Source organism: Panthera onca, chromosome A1, assembly GCF_046562875.1.
Source record: "Panthera onca isolate mPanOnc1 chromosome A1, mPanOnc1 haplotype 2, whole genome shotgun sequence".
NCBI lineage: Eukaryota > Metazoa > Chordata > Mammalia > Carnivora > Felidae > Panthera > Panthera onca.
The window spans coordinates 214501839-214519695 of NC_138339.1; the positions used below are offsets into that span (position 1 = coordinate 214501839).

A 17857-nucleotide genomic window follows, 5' to 3' on the forward strand; every position below is an offset into this window, starting at 1 on the left:
GCTCAGCTACTGCTTTCTTAGTGCTTATGTGAGGTCCAAGTAATTCATTCTGATATTTAATCCAAGGAATTCTCTATGTAATCTCTTTTAAAAGATTCAAAAAATATGCAAATAATTAATGAAGGAAAGAAATCCAGAAGAAAACCTCTCCATAGTCCAGTCTTTTGTAACAGACTCACAGAACAACTCCAAACCTGGAAGTACACGGGAGGGGAGAGAAAGCCTCTGGCAAAAAGCAGCATCCAGAAAGGAACTGAGAAGTCCAAGGGATTGAAGATTTTACCCAGTGCTTATTGTATCACCAACAAAGACACAAACTGCCTTGGAAGAGCTCTCCAATAACTAGATCAGAAAAAAAGAAGAGTTACCAGGGAAATGCACCGATGCCTAGACACATCTTCTGTAATCAATGTTACCTCATTTGTAAAAATTATATACAGGTCAGAGTCTAAATTATAAGAAAAATTTCTTAAAGTTGCTACACAAGCAGTTACACTGGTTTTTAATATCGCTCATAACTACAGAATCCTATTCCTCACTGTCTGGGGCTACCTTTGCCAGTGGGGCCATTGATGACAAATTTTTAAGGCCTCGCTGTTTATTTTCCTTTTCTCAAACAACCTGTTACAACCCCCCCTGGAAGAAGGCAATGTCTGCCTTCATTTGCTATTTAATTTTGCACAAAACAATCATGTTTTACCACGCCAGGGTCTCGCACTTGACATGATTCATTTCACTTTAATAGGAAAAACGCTGAGAAGCCAAAAGCAAGCTGACGTCAGGCACAGCTTTTCAGAGCACAAAATCCAGTCTCTGCTGGGACCAGTCCGCATCTCCTCCACACCACCTTTAGCTATCACTTCATCTTAACACCATCCAATAACTGGAATTCAAATGGCTCACTGATAAAGGCTACGTTTTATTCTTCTGCTTACGAATTCAGGAAAGCATGGAATGTAGTTTAGAAAGTTTTCCACCAGAAAAGTTAAAGTTTAAAAGTTTTGGTATATAAAATGCTTAATAGTTAGTCACATGGAAAACTTCTGATGTTAGATAACCAAGGGTTTGCAGTACATCAAAGCAAAAAGAATCTACAAAAATGCAATCCTGCCACCTTGTGGTACCCTTTCAAAAGCACTTCACCACTTCGTACTTGAAAACAAATTTTGATTTTTTTTAATGTGCTTATTTCAAAAAACGTTAACCAAAATAATACAACAATTATTTTTAAATCTTAAATATTGATTTAATGTTCCCTGAAATATATTGAAATTTATTAAATTGTCAATGTTTGACTTAAAGAAATTGTTTCTAAGGTCAAAACTAAATTCTCTCTTCAAGTATGTATAAGAAGTAGAAATGCAATCGTGAACACTTAGAATTCTCAGCAAATATTTTGTAGCAATTATGGATCATGCTTTTCTTTTTTGGTAGTTAAAAACCATCATGTTATATAGATGGAACTGCAAAATTTTTACCGCCACGGACACAGCATTGTTTGATCAACTTTAAACTATGAAGTCAAAATATATGTAGTAAATTTCTCCAGTACCTTTAGTACATATATAATTCTTAAATTGTTCAGGCTCCTCAATGAGTGCAAATAAAGAATTAAGTTTCTTAACATCATGTTGACATAAATAAGGTTAGTTTTAAAATAGTGGATAAAAATGTGGGACCACTGACATTTTCAGAGCACCATCTAAAATAATTCATCCTTTCAGAAAACTATTAAGTGAAAACTAGTCTCTTTTGACATATAAAGGGTTGGAAGTTTATTCTGTGAAAATCTGAACACAAATTACAGAAAAACATGACAGGAATATTAGGTTGAATCAGATGAAATTCTATTTACGTAGGTCAAAAACTGTTGAGTGTTGCTTATTGTAATAACTAACATTTTACTGACAGCTTCCTGTAAATGTGTGCTATGTACTTTACCTGATCTATCCTATTTAATAATCCTCATGTTAACCTTGTGAAGGAAGTACTATTATTATCCCCAGCTTACCAATAAGGTAAGAGGCTTAGAGGACACGTAACCTGCCATGAGTGGCAGGACCTGCCTGCTTCAGTTCCCCACCACCATCCCCAACAGAATAGACATTTACATTGATAAAAATAGAGTATCTGCTAAATGTTTCTGAAAAGATAATCAGATCTTTTGGCTAATTTTTTTTTCTGTTAACGATGACTCTAGACAGCATTTATACCGTTGAAACTTTCAGGGAAGAGCCAAGGGCAACTACTGCCATTTTTGTGATCTGCAAACAGCATCATTTGAATTCACTTCTTTGACAGATGCTGGTCATCTCTTTTATCTCACAACCTCCTCTTTTTTCATATAAAGCAGGATTTTTTTTGCCGTGCATGCTGGTATTAACCCCTCAGATACTCATAACCACTGGCATATCTGATTTTTCTCTTCTCATCCATTCAAAAAATACCTGGTTTCATTCTTACCTGACAAAAAACATAAAGTCATAATCTATACCCTCAAAAAATCTGTATTTTAGTAAGAGAGACACAAAGAGATGGTCTACTGCTAAGTATTTCAAGATAAGTATGTAGAAAGTATAATGGAATTTGGGAACAAAGGCAGCTAACTTTGTTTTGAGGTTATCTATTTTTGCCCCTTCCTTCCATGTTCAAAATCATTCTCCAAATAAGCTCCACATTTAACTAGGCAGCTTTGCTAAGTGTTTGTAGTATAAAGTCTTATAATACAAGAGCTGAAATTAGCATTAATAAAAGAAGTTAAAAAACAACAAGTTTTATCAGGGATAGTGAAACTATCAAATATTAAGCAAATAAATATTTCCACCATGTTTTATCTTTTCTGTCCACAAGTCCGAATAATCCACCAAATGGCTACAGGAGAAACAAAGATATCAGTATTACCTATAAATTCTGTAAGTAAACTCAGAAAGATAGAAGATTAAAGAAAATTCAAGAAACAAATATTTGCAAGTCCATTTGCTTTAAATTCCATTGTTTTGACAAAAGCGCCCCCTTTTAAAGTTCTATCACAGCCCTTCCTTTACTCCTTTTCCCCTTTTAGCTTTCTTGATAAAATAAACAGCTTTTCTTAATTTTCTCCCTACACGTCCCTAAAATTGGACATAAACTTCTTTAGAAAACCTTCTTGCTTCAGACCAAGTCTATGATCAGATTTTAAATTACCAATAAAATATGATCTCAGTTTATTAAAAAGATTTCCAGTTAAAAAAAAAAAAGATTTCTAGTTAAATCTTTAATGAATATCTATTGCTTTTATGATGAAAACTATTTATGCTAATTCATCCAACAAGTATTTATTGAGCATACTTTACAGGTACTAAACATATATAAAAAAGTATAAACTCAGGAGCTAAAAGACTGGGACCTATTCTCCTTAAGCAGCTACCTCTTGACTTCAATTTCTTCACTTGTAAAATAAGGATAAAAAGACTTGCCTTACCTCCCTCACAAGTCATGCCAAGGATCAAAATGAGACAATACATGTAAGAGCACTTACAGAGTATTAAGTTACTTTTAAAGCCAATCATAAGGAAGGCAGTTAATATCACAAAAAAGGTAGGCAAATAAGATTACATAATGCTGTAACTGAGGTGAAATGTATCCTTTATAGCCAAAATAATTTCAACTAACCATTAATTTCAGTGGGATATTTATTTGTGAATCATAAGTTCTGTTTGGTTTCACAGAAGTGTCTTTTTAAAATCATCACAAGCCAGCTATAAAAACATTACACCTTAAACAATAACCTCCCACTGTCTATTTGTCGACAACTAAAATCTAAATTCTTTCAATGTTTTCTTTTTTAAAAAACACTCTTTCCAGGGCACCTGGGTGGACCAGTCGGTTAAGCATCTGACTTTGGCTCAGGTCACGATCTCATGGTGTGTTAGTTCAAGCCCCACAGTGGGCTTTGCACAGACAGTGCAGAGCCTGCTTGGATTCTCTCTCCCTCTCTCTCTGCCTCTCCCCTGCTTGTGTGCACTCTCTTTCTCTCTGAGTGAATAAATAAACTTTAAAAAAAATTTAAAAACAACAATCTTTCCATCTGCATCTGTATTATTATAAAAACAAATATTATTTGACCATTAGTAATCAGATATTAAATGATCTCTTAGCCCACTTAGTGCTCTAAAATAATGTGATGACTTTGTTAGAAAGTTTACAAACGTTTCAGGAACCATTAATCAAAATAAATTAGAATTAATAAGTGAATCAATTTTTTACTAAAAATAATTAGATAAATTTGCCATCCCATGCAAGGGTTAATTTAGGAAAAAAGCTTATTTCTCCTTTAAGATTCAAGAATTTTCATTTATGCTAAGCTGAAAACTTCCCATTTGCAATTTCAGCTCTAAAATCAGTATCCTTTCTTCGAACCGTTAGTATTCATGAATCTACAGATTTAATCATAAGACTTAAAAGTTTATTTGTCCATTATCCTTTTGATTCACCTCCTTTTAAATAAAACTAATTATATAATCTATGTCTTTTGATGGTAAGCTAACTGCAAAATTCCTAGAAGTATTTTCTCTAATTTTAAGCCAGTTAACAGCTTATTTTGAAATTTAAATGGTTTTTAAAATGTAATTCTACATTAATTCTTAACTGAAAAAATTAATACCAACTACTCTCAAGTATCTTCCATTTACGTAGAACTGTGCAAGTGGATGGGTACTTTCACCAGATTCAAGTCAGTTTATTTCAGCTACAGAAACAGTAGATAAAAACAGTATACACATACGGGATATAGATATACTTATGAATATATACACATATGTGTGTATATACATCTATATACACACTAAAACAGGAAGTTAGAACTTGCCAGCTCTAAAAAACACTCACAAAAATTCATTTCAAAAGAACCATTGCAACGGCAGCTTTACACATACATTTAAAGACCTCTATTTTGAAAACATCCTGAAGGATGGCTGGCATCATTTTCAAGCATAGATAAATGAAGGTTAATATTTTCTGACAGAAAAACTCACTATAAAATTCTAAATCATCTACAATTTTAAGTCAACTCGTGATGGCTTCACTCGGAGAATGTAACAAATTAAAAAGTTGTTACCCAACTAAATTTTTAAAAGTCATAAACTAAAACAGGACTCTGTACAATTCGTCTCTGTTTGCACCTGAAGGCAAAAAATTCCTCCCTTCATAATCCCCAAATAATCTTCCAAGTGGTTTTTAAAAATAGCTTTTAAAATGTCTCAAGTGGGGGTGGGGACCCAAATGACTGAACTGAGCCTAATTTCACCCTCCAGGATGGGTACTGAGGAGCCAACCACCTTTCAAGGTAATACAGCCTGCGGAGGACCACAGGGGGCAACTCCTTCCACAACTACTACTCACAGCAGGTCTAGCACTAGGCTACAGAGTGAGTTTCAAGATGGGCACACCATGGTGGCTCTCCAGGGGCCAACTGACACTCCTGTGGCCCCAGCACAGCAGGAGGGAGTCCCAAAGTTCCAGGGCCCCTCCAGGCAGTTTCTACTTAAAGGGGCAGTGGCCCCATTCATTTATAGTGATTCACTGCTTCAGAGAGAACAAAAATACTATGCATATAGTGATTTGCTAGGTTTCTGAGATTTAAAAGGACTTAGGAGATTTTCTTCAGGTTTTCTTAGCCTGTAACAAGTCAATAGCACATGGCCTCTATTGATCATTTCTCCTTGATCCAAAAAGGCAGAAGAATCTAGGAGGGGATTTTTCAGCTTTTGAAAATGTTTGTATGGGGAGAAAAAAAAAACAATAATGAGGATTCGGGAATGGAAGGAAGAAGACTTGAGGAAGAGAAAGGGTAAAGGAAGGGATGAAGATAGGAAACAAGGAAGAGAGGCGGGGGGAAGGAGGGAGGGAGGATCAAGCAGACAAGCAAAGCAAAACTGAAACAAGCAGATAGCAAGGACTCAGAGAGAAACGGGAGTTGTCAGACAGCTTTCCTCTTCCCAAGAGGCCTCGAAGTACTTCCTGCAATTTGTGTCAAGGATATTTGTGTCCCATAAAAATACCATTGTACTGGAGCAGAGGTGGGGTCGGGGTGGGAAACACACAGTTGTTCATTTGTTTTTCTCCTGAACAGCCTGCAATGCTACTGCAGAAGGTAGAGAAAGACTGATAAAATCAAAGTAGAGGGAACTGACATCAAGGGTGCCTGGGTGGCTCAGGTGATTAAGTGTCTGACTCTTGACTTCAGCTCAGGTCATGATCCGATGGTTCATGGGATCGATGCCCATGTGGGGCTCTGTGCTGACAGTGAGGAGCCTGCTTTGGATTCTTTCTCTCTCTCCCTCCCTCTCTCTCTCTCTCTCTCTCTCTCTGCCCCTCCCCCAACTTGCTCACTCTCTCTTTCACAATAAATAAACATTAAATAAATTTTTAAAAGGTAAATGGCAATAATAAAAGCAAAATGATATAAATTTCATGAAACAGAAAATGTATGCAAGTAAATGTGCCAGTTCGATCTTTTTAAAGACAGCTTAAACTTTAGAAAATAAAGGAAAATGTGTAATAGAAAAATATGATACAAAGGAGTCAACATCACACAGACATCTTTTCTAATCATGAGATTAAAATGAACAATAACAAATACAGTATATATCAAAACTTCAGGATGCAACTAAAGTAACACGTAGGGAAAATGTACAATCTTGAGCATTAGAATAAAGGCTAAAGAATAGTGAGATAAGGCTTTATCAAGAAAACTGTGGGTGGGGGGATCCCCAGCAAAGTAAGCCAAAATACAGGAAAAGAGATAATAAAAGTAACAGCAAAAGCTATTAAAACAGGAAACACACATGTAAGACCGAGGCCAAATATCGGCTCTGTGGAAGAGACTATAAAAATAAACCGTGAAACCTCCAGGATGGTAAAGAGGGAAGGCAGAGAGAAGCAATATTAGGAACGAAAAAGGCATATAACCGTAATTTAAAAGATACAGATTAAAAGAACTGTTAGAAAAATACAATCTACTGAAATAGTCTGATGAAGACCTATGAACTCTAATAGTCCTATATTGCCATGAAATAGACCAACAGTGAAAAGTCTTCTCACAAACAAGATCTGCAGAGTTGACAGCTTCACCTGTGAGCCCTACGCGTCATGCAGTGACCCAGTCCAGCTGCCCCTGCAGTGGCTACGAGCAGGATCCACAACACAATCCGGCCAAAGTGGCGCCGCCCAGTGACCGCGACAGAACCTTAGCGGGTGGCCAGAAGAGAAGAAAATTGTAACGATACCATGTGTTTGACACCAGATAGCTGCGGGAACCCATGTGAGATACTCTTTTGGACTCCCCCAAAAATACTTAGGAGAGGGACAGTTACCCCACACTAGCAGGTGGAGGCCACTGCCACAGTCGGATTATGCAGTCATTAAAACTAATATTCTAAACGAATAATGTTTAAGTTATAAGGGATATGTAGTTGCTAAAATAAATAAATAAATAAATTGAAATGTGATTGTTGACAGCATATGTATATCAGGTATTTTTACTCAAAGTCTATTTAACATTGTGCTTTAACTATAGACAAACTGTAGAACTCATGTAAGTTATTTCCAAGAAAAAAATACATCAGAATTATGACAAAAGAGTAGTTCATTCTGAATCAGTAAAAAAATAAAAAAAAATACTTGTGGTTTGCAGTACACTTAGAAAAATAAAATAGTTCTCTTCCTTTTGTTAATTATCATCTAATAAATGGTGCCAATATACAAAAACAGAAATAATGTGCTCTATTTTTAAAAAAATGGTGAGGATTATTCATAGACTGCATGATCTGACCCTTGGATTATCAAAAATAAATATCTTACACTTGAAGCCAATCTTTATTTTTAAAATCATAGTTAATTATGAGTCAAATTTTATGATTTTATGATTTCTCTATATTTAGTAATTAGGATTTATGTTTAAATAATGTATTTAACAGGAAGATATTACCACTGCAAAAAATAAGAATTTTTTTTAAGTTTACTTATTTATTTTGAGAGAGAGACTGGGGAAGAGGCAGAAAGAGAAGGAGAGAGAATCCTAAGCAGGCTCTGCACTGTCAGCACAGAGCCCAATGCAAGGTTCGATCTCACGATGTGGGAGATCTCACGATGTGGGAGATCATGACCTGACCCGAAATCAAGAGCTGGATGCTTAACCAACTGAGCCACCCAGGTGTCCCAGAATTATTTTTTTTCAATACACATTCTCCATATATAATAATGGCTCCTTTCTGTCTCTGTCAGCAATGCACACCCTGCCATGTCCATGCCTTTTCCAGTTAATGCCATCGATCATTCTTTGGATCTCAATGTAAGTTCCTTCTTAAAGTGAGCCTTTCTTCAACCCTTAGACCCAGTGAGTTCTCCCTGTCAAACACTCTCATAGATCTAAAGACTACTGCTTCATATAATTTAATTACCTGTGTGATTAAAGGTAAGACAGCCTGACTCCCTTATTCCACGTGTGCTTTTTTCTCACTGTCCTATCCCCAGGGCCTGACATACTGCCTGTAAGTCAGATGTGTTTAAAAGAGAGAAAGGAGGTGGCTCAGTCGGTTAAGTGTCTGACTTTGGCTCAGGTCATTATCTCCCGGTTCATGAGTCTGAGCCCCACAGGTTCATGAGTTCAAGCCCCACATCACTCTCACTGCTATCAGCACCGAGCCAGCTTTGGATCCTCTGTCTCCCTTGCTCTCTGCCCCTCCCCCACTTACACTGTCTCTGTCTCTGTCTCTCTGAAAAATAAACATTAAGAAAAAAAATTAAAAGAGTAAAGAATAAACCATGGAGAAAATAGCAAGTATTTTCTTATTTTAAAGTAAAGTCCTTATGTAAAAGGTAAAATAATTTCACCAGATTCCTTGTGAACAAAACTTTTTTGAACTACTTTGAATTGCTTAATGCTTAAATAGTTAAATCACAACATTCTTTTGGAGATGCCAGAAGATTCCAGAAGTTAGAAGTTTGAAGATAGACTAAAATTTACTTTCATTTCAAATGTTTTCTGCACAAAAATATATAAAGAATAATATTACCACTACCGAACTACACACATTGTTCTAAGCAGTTTACATATCTATTATCTCGTGTAATCCCCACAATAATTTTACTTTATCACTTATTACCAGGAAAACCCACGCACAGAAAGACTAAGTCATATGCCCAAGTTCGAGGCATAAGTTAGTAACTCTTTGAGTCAGGCTGGGAATCTGGCAGCCTGGTGCCAGAATGTACATGCTCTATTGCCTCTACAAGAAACAAACAGGATTGCTCAAGTTTTGAAAAAAGTAATATAATGGGGTATTAATTTCTTCACATTTTTAACAACAATTCTTTATGTAATTAATATAAGGCAATGATAGTCAATGTATAACACATTCCAAAACATAAGCTAGCATCGAACCATTTATGGAAAACTCATGCTTAGTTTGTTTCCCACACTCCACCACGGTACCTAGTCCCTCCCGCTGTGCACACCACCCAGCAAGAGAGCCCAGTAGGCACGCACGGACACTAATAATCTTTATAAACAGCGCGAGGCAGGGACTCAGGCAGTGAACTACCAACAAGATCAATGAATATGTGCTATGTGTGTATAGAGATTTTCAGTCAGGCCCTCCAACACCAAAGATTAAAGCCCCAAAACTATAGTGACCAAACAATATGGTACTGGCACAAAAACAGTCACAAAGATCAATGAGATGGAATAGAAAACCCAGAAATGAGCCCACAACTGTATAGTCTAATTAATCTTTGACAAAGCAGGAAAGAATATCCATTGGGGAAAAGTCTCTTCAGCAAATGGTGCTGGGAAACTTGGACAGCAACATGCAAAAGAATGAAACTGGACTGCTTTCTTACACCGAACACGAAAATAAATTCAAAATGGACTAAAGACCTAAATGTGAAACCCAAAACCATAAAAATCCTAGAAGAGATCATAGGCAATAACCTCTTTCTGGATACGTCTCCTGAGGCAAGGGAAACCAAAGCAAAAATAAAATAAACCATTGGGACTTCATCAAAATAAAAAGCTTCTGCACATAAAAGGAAATAATCAACAAAACTAAAAGGCAACCTAAGGAATGGGAGAAGAAATTTACAAATGACATATCTGATAGAGGGTTACTATCCAAAATATATAAAGAACTTATAAAACTCAACAACCCAAAAATGAATAATCCAATTAAAAAATAAGCAGAGGACATGAATAGACATTTTTCCAAAGAAGACATACAGATGGCCAACAGACACATGAAAAGATGCTCAGCATCACTCATCATCAGGGAAATACAAACCAAAACCACAATGAGATACCACCTCACACCTGTCAGAATGGCTAAAATCAACAATACATGAAACAACAGGTGTTGGCAAAGATGTGGAGAAAGGGGAGTCCTCTTGCACTGTTGGTGGGAACTCAAACTGGGGCAGCCACTCAGGAAAACAGTATGGAGGGTCCTCAGAAGCTTAAAAATAGAACTACCCCCTAGGATGCCTAGGTGGCTCAGTCAGTAAGGAGTCTGATTCTTGATCTCAGCTCAGGTCATAATCTCGCAATTTGTGAGATCGAGCCCTGTTTTGGGTTCTGCGCTGACAGCACAGACCCTACTTGGGATTCTCTCTCTTTCTCTCTTTTAAATAAACTTTAAAAACAAAAATAGAACTACCCTATGATCCAGCAATTGCACTACTAGGTATTTACCCAAAGGATACAAAAATACTAATTCAATGGGATACATGCACCTCAATGTTTATAGCAGCACTTTCTACAGTAGCCAAATTATGAAAATAGCCCACGTGTCCATTGATGAATGGATAAAGATGTGGTATGTATGTATGTACATACACACACACACACACACACACACACACACACTGGAATATTACTCAGCCATTAAAAAAAAATGGAATCTTGGGGCACCTGGGTGGCTCAGTTGGTTGAGCGTCTGACTTCGGCTCAGGTCATGATCTCCCAGTTAATGAGTTCAAGACCCACAGTGGGTCTGTCTGTGCTGACAGCTCAGAGCCTGGAGCCTACTTTGGATTCTGTGTCTCCCTCTCTCTCTGCCCCTCCCCCACTCATGCTCTGTCTCTGTCTCAAAAATAAACATTTAAAAAATATATATAATCTTGATATTTGCAACAACATGGATGGAGCTAGAGTGTATTATGCTAAGCGAAGCAAGTCAGTCAGAGAAAGACAAATACATATAGTATTTCATATAAATTTCATCATTTGTGGAATTTAAGAACAAAACAAGCATAGGGAAAAAGAGAGAGAGACAGAGACAGACAGACAGAGAGAGAGAGAGAGACAGAGAGGAAGAGAGAGAGAGAGAGAGGCAAACCAAGAAACAGACCCTTAACTACAGAGAACTGATGGTTAACCAGAGGGAAGGTGGGTGGGAGGATGAGTGAAATAGGTGATGGGGATTAAGGAGTGCACTTGTCATGATAAGCACTGGGTGTACAAATTGTAATTATAAAATGTAAGTGTTAAATTACTATTTTGTACCCTGAAACTAATATAACACTGTATGTTAACTACTGAATTTAAAATAAAAGCTTTAAAAAAAAAGAAATTAAGCCTTCTCGCTCTGCCATACATGGCTCCATAAGCAGTGCAATGGAACACCAGTAGACGAACCATAAATGAATGGAAAATACACCTAGGTATCTAGAATCAGCAACCCTAACCTTCAGTACATAGTCTAGTAACTCAAAGACTAGTTGAACAGTTTAAAAGAACGTTCATAAAGCCCCCTATGCCAAAGAAATATACTGTTTCTTAGGTCTTGCTAGAGAATTACTCTTATCTATCATACAATTCTTAAAACATGATTCAGAGATTAAAAGTAACTAAATTAAAAGAGCAAGATGTTACCAGCCGAACGCAGTCTCATGAAGAGATAGTTTCAGCCTAATAAGAAAAATTAGATAGTAGCCATCATATGAGATAATTCCTCATCCCAATGCTGACCCTGAGTCATCAAGCCAGAATCATCTCAGAAGGTAAAAATAAGGTTAGAAGGTTACAGCAATTAGTTACCTAAAAATTTAAGTTTTGATTACCTTAATATTTCTCTTGATACTAAAACCATTGGAAAGCCCACCTACCTAAGTTGTTACCATTTAGAATTTGGGACGCACTGTCCTCTCTCTTGTTATTTATTTAGGTCTGAAATGGACAAAGTCTACACCTCTAGACTGGTTCTGAAAATACTACTATGTAATGAGAACAATTTATTTCAATAACGACAACAAATGGAAGGCACAGTTATATACATTTAACAAAAATGTAACTAGCAAACCACGATTTGAGAGCATGTGATGAACAAAAATAATACTGAGAAATATTAAATAAGAAAAACTGGATCCATAATAGGACTAACAGAAAGGAAATTTGGACTTCATTTTTAAAAATGAAGGGATTAGAGTGTAGGAGTTCCAAAATGTATTGATGGCAGATTAAAAAAAAAAAAACTTTCTTTTGAGAAACTTAAGAATAAGATCTTATAATATTTCACTTTAAAATAACATTAATTCAACATTCACTAATAGAGAATTTTTTTAAAGGAAGGTGAGAAGACCTATTGTTTTTGAGTGCTTGACTTTTTTCAGACAATAAAATGACTAGTTGGGCATTTACTACCATACAAAAATTATGGTAGATAGTTGGAACATAAAAATTTTAGTGAAAGAAACAGACACTAATCAAATAATTATGATACAATGAATCAAATTCCATCATAGATGAAAGAAATTAAGGCAGTAGTAATCCCAAGGCAGTTAAGGGAGAAGCAGGGGCACCTGGGTGGCTCAGTTGGTTGAGCATCTGACTCTTGGTTTCCTCTCAGGTCATGATCTCGTGGGTCACAGGATCAAGCCCCACATCTGGCTCTGAGCTGACAGTGCAGAGTCTACGTGGGATTCTCTCTCTTCCTCTCTCCCTGCCCCTCCCCTGCTCACGCTCTCTCTCAAAATATATAAACATTAAAAAAATAAGGGAACAGCAGAGTTGAGGATGATGTGGGGGGGCTTATGATACAGAGTACAATCTTGTTACTGCTAACCATGGCAGAATATTGTTTGAAAGGAGTGAGAAACGAGGAGCCCAGTTTGGGTGCTACATACAAGTAAATACGTTCACAGGAAAATTGAGGGCAATCACGGTCAGTTCCAGAATTTCTATAAAGGAGTAGTTCAGGGGCAAAAAGGATTAGGAGACACTTCTTGAGGTTGAGTTTCCATACCAAATATACTACTTTTATCTAAGTTTTAATGTTTACTTACTTTTGAGACAGAGAGAGACAGAGCACAAGCAGGGGAGGGACAGAGAAAGGGAGACACAGAATCTGAAACAGGCTCTAGGCTCTGAACTGTCAGCAGAGCCCGACGCGGGGCTCAAACCCACAAAACGCGAGATCATGTCCTGAGCTGAAGTCGGACGCTCAACCGACTGAGCCACCCAGGCGCCCCAGATTTTGTTTTGTTTTTGCACAGATTGTATGTTTGCTTAGGGAAGCTTTAATGTGTTAACAGGTGATGGAGATTATGAGGGGCTAAAGCCCATGCCCTCTTCCCCTGGCACTGTAAGTCTCTGAATTCAGGTGCCATAGAGAAAACTCAGATGGAGGCACCAACCATCACCATATGGGTGAGGTCCCTGGCATGCAGAGAAAACCTATAGAGTAAAAAGGAGGAAAGGCAAATGATAGACTCTAAAGAAACACCAACATTTCAGAGGGCTGGGAAGAAACCAACAAACAAACAGTAAATGAGACCAAAAAGGAGATGGTCCAGAGAGAGGAGACCAGGAGCAAATGGCACACTGGAGCCACGGGAAGAGGATGCGGGAAGTAACAGGCAACAGTGCCGAAGACAGAGGCCAAATGACTGAGGACTTGGGTGGGGCTGGCAGCTTATGCAAGAGTCAAAAATTAAACAGAACAGGACATGCTATATCCTAATGAAGCGAAGTCCCAGGGCACACAGGAAGGAATTAGTTATTTATAATGATACACAGAAATTTATGTTAGGATGTGATAAGAACACTAGTTTTAGTTAGCATCATAACTGTGATGCAGACTTTTCATTTGTTCACTCACACATTTGCCAGCACCTCCCAAGCTCAGGAACATTTTATCATTTACCACCACACACCCCTCATCCGTACCTTGCAGGCTGAATACACACCCAGCCTGGTTTCACTGAGCTGGTAGATAACATGTAATCAATAAATATTTCTAATGATCCATGAGTGGATTTTATCTTCTTTGTGTCCTCCTAAAATGCCCAAGGGGCCACAACTTCCATAATAATTATAAGGGCAACAACAACAACGATAATAAAGTTGGTAGGGGACTAGTAAGCCAGATCCAGTATAAAAAGTATTCCTTCTTTGAACTCCTAAAAAAATTTTTTTCTGTATAATTTAACAACAGCATACAAATATTATTGCATTAGTCAAATTAATTCAAAAAACTTCACATTATGGCCCATCTTCTCAGTTATACCCCTTGAGGATGTCACAATTTCCTTGCATCCTTCTCAACTCTTTCAAATATAAAGAGTGTTTAATATTTAATTTTAGCATGAGTAACAAAATTATAGAAATATGTACATGTTCATAAACTTGTAATAAGTTGTTACTGAAAGAGAATCAACGGTTATGTTCTGTGAGTCTACCAAATGTCAAGAACGACAGCTTTACATACACATTCTATCATTTAAGTCCTCAAAACAACCCATTTTTCAGATGAGGGAACTGAGCTTTTGGTTAAATAACTGCTGTAAGTTACACGGCTAGTAACTGACAGATCCAGGACCCAAAAGGCCTGTTCCTTCCACTTTATCATACTATCCTCTACTCTAAATGATGTGCAGAAACAGTAAACACTTTGAACATCCATATTCTTAAGTTACATATTTTATTCATACGTTATAGGTTTCAAAAAAAGGGATGAGTTACCAAAATTAAAATATATTTATTGAAACATTATATTTACTTCGAATACACAAGCAATAACAAAAGTAGTAACAATGACAACAATAATAGCAAGTAACATTTATTATTTTGTGCCAGAAGCTATGCTGAAGTGCTTTAGAAGGAGTATTGTTTATGCCTCACATAATCCCACAAGGTAGGTACTACTACTGATTCCCACCTACAAATGAGAAAACTGAGGCTCAGAGAAGTTAGGGTTAAACAGTCTCAAGATCACAAGTGGAACAAGTGATAAAGCCAGCATTTAAACTCAGGGAGTCTAACTTTGAAGCTCATACACTTAAGGAGTACATTATATCAACCTATTTTTGCAATATCCTTTTTTTTAAGTTTATTTATTTTTGAGAGAAAGCAAGTAGGGGCGGGGCAGAGAGAGAGAGAGAGAGAGAGAGAGAGGGAGGGAGGGAGAGAGGGAGAGAGAAAATCCCAAGCAGGCTCCATGCTGTCAGCACAGAGCATGATGTGGGGCTTGAACTCACGAACCATGAGATCACGATCTGAGCAGAAATCAACAGTCGGGCGTTTAACCAATTAAGTTACCCAGGTGCCCCTGCATTATCCTTTCTTAACAAATTGAACTCCAAGAAAATGACCACATTATTTAGACAAAGGTTTTCCTCTAAATTACCAACACACTTAATGCTGTGCTATGCAGATCTGGACATTAATTAAGTAACAAGCAACATATTGAGAAATAGTTTTCCAGAGTCTTTCAACTACAAATGGAACATTCAATTTAAATCCCGATTTTAATCCACCAGTCTTTTTGTAACAATAGTAAATCAATCAGCAAATTTTAAAACAAAAGTGTTACATGGAAAGCTACCATAATCGGCTAGCTTTATTTTTAAAATCCTGAACTGTCAGGAGTACAGTATAGGAAATTTGCCACTGTAACTTTGACAAGAATTATGAAGCAATATCTCCAAAAGTTGGTTAATCCTGAACACATATAGGATATCATTTGTATTTCCCAAAACATGCAGATTCCACAGAGTGGTCAACTAAGTGAGAATATCCCCAGAAATATGCAGGACTTAGAATATGGCAGTGGGAAAAATCCAAATATACACCAGGAAGTGATTATTCTCACTCAACAGTAGATGGCGCTAAGACATCATATGCTATTAAAAAATAGCGGCCCATACTCTTCTAGAACATTTTTACCTACACAACCCTGGCTTAACCATAAGTTAAGTACTTAACTTACTTAACTATAAGTTAAATAAAATTTTATTTATATAAGAATCTATATAATTTAATTTCTAAACTATTAAAATCTAAACACACAGACCTCTTATATACAAATCTGGGCCTTTTTAAAAATGTATTACTTAAATACAAAATACAAGTTACAAGATTTGTTAACAAATACAAGCCATGCTGTCATGACATCTGAAAAATTGAGAAAAGAATAAGAATGGGTAAAATACACTAAAATAAATAATAATTGAATGTTTTGAGGCTTGAGTAGGCTGTGAAATTGAAATAATTTCTACGGTCAACTACTGGTCAACTACTATATACATATTTTTACATATATATAGTTATTTTAATTAGTCTAGAAGAGGAAAAATGCATAGTTATTTATTATTACTTGTCATGTTAGTCTAGGACAAGATTTGGGGTAAAGGAAGGCTGGGAGAGATCAGGGTTATTAAAAGTACCAGTGACACACATGATAATCGTATTTAATGATTGTGGCATAAGACAGCTATCTCAAATCCTAGAAGTAAATCTCATTATAGGCCTTTAAAGCAACACAGAATAATAGTACAGCAACATTAGTTACTTGGGAGGCTCTTTCACACACCTAACGTTAAGCTACACAGGTAGTTCTCTAGGCTGTCTGCTGATCTGTATAAAGAGGATTGATTACTATAGGATATCTTAACTTAAATGACACTAGAATTATAGAATATACATGAGCATTTGTGTTTTGACTCCTAGCTTTAACACTTAAAGATACTATAACACCTTGGGAAGTCACTTAACATTCAAATCAATTTCTTCACTTATAAAATAGAAGGTGGGATTGTAGTAAGAACTAAAATATATATATATTTTTTAATCTAAATATATATATACATATATATACACATATATATATATAATATATATACATATATATACATTTATATATATTTACATATATACATATATATATTTAGAGTATATCATTTGAGTGATACGCAAAGATTCAGTGAATATTAGACTCCATCCCCTTCCTTTTGCCATATTAGAAAAGTAGTAAGAAGCAGGCAGAAATAATAGTATAAATCCATTTAAGCTGATGTAAATCAAAGCAACAGTTAAAAAATAAGATTTTAGAAAATAAATGCAGATAGACTGCCCTTTTACCACCAAGAACTAATAAAGTATGAGTTTTTGAAAAATGAGTGCTTAGTATAGGCAAGTAAAAACTCAAGGCCATAAACAATCATAGGCACTATAAATAGTGACTCTACCCATAAACCCAAATCATGACACATATATGTAAAGTTCTTTTAATCATATTTCCATTTTTAAATGTATAGCAATTCTACCAGTAACCTAATACAAATTTTGTACAACATTAAGAGGCTTCTTAGTAAGATGATTTTCATTAAGCCTGCACATAATAAATATCTGACTTCAAATTACATTTTTCATTAGCAAGACATTTCAAAAATGTTCTGCTTTTGCAGAAAAAAAACAATGACCAGGATAACTTTTCAACCTAGAATTAGGTACCCAAACCTTTCAAGAACTAGAGTAAAAAAAGACCTTTTTCAGATAAACAGAAAATAAATTTACCACCATTTAACACTCACTAAAGTGACTTCCAAA

General features: G+C 36.2%; 1 protein-coding gene across 5 annotated transcripts in view; it reads right to left on the reverse strand.

Moving 5' to 3' along the window:
• Nucleotides 1–17857, reverse strand: part of TSC22D1 (TSC22 domain family member 1) — a 132483-nt gene that overhangs the window by 33403 nt on the left and 81223 nt on the right. The window contains exon 1 of one of the 5 annotated variants that reach the window (XM_060637145.2): nt 5380–5428. The exons of the other annotated variants lie outside the window; for them this stretch is intronic. The gene's annotated coding sequence lies outside the window, so the exon portion shown is untranslated. Of the gene's footprint in view, nt 1–5379; nt 5429–17857 lie in introns of those variants that run through there. 5 annotated transcript variants of the gene reach the window in all.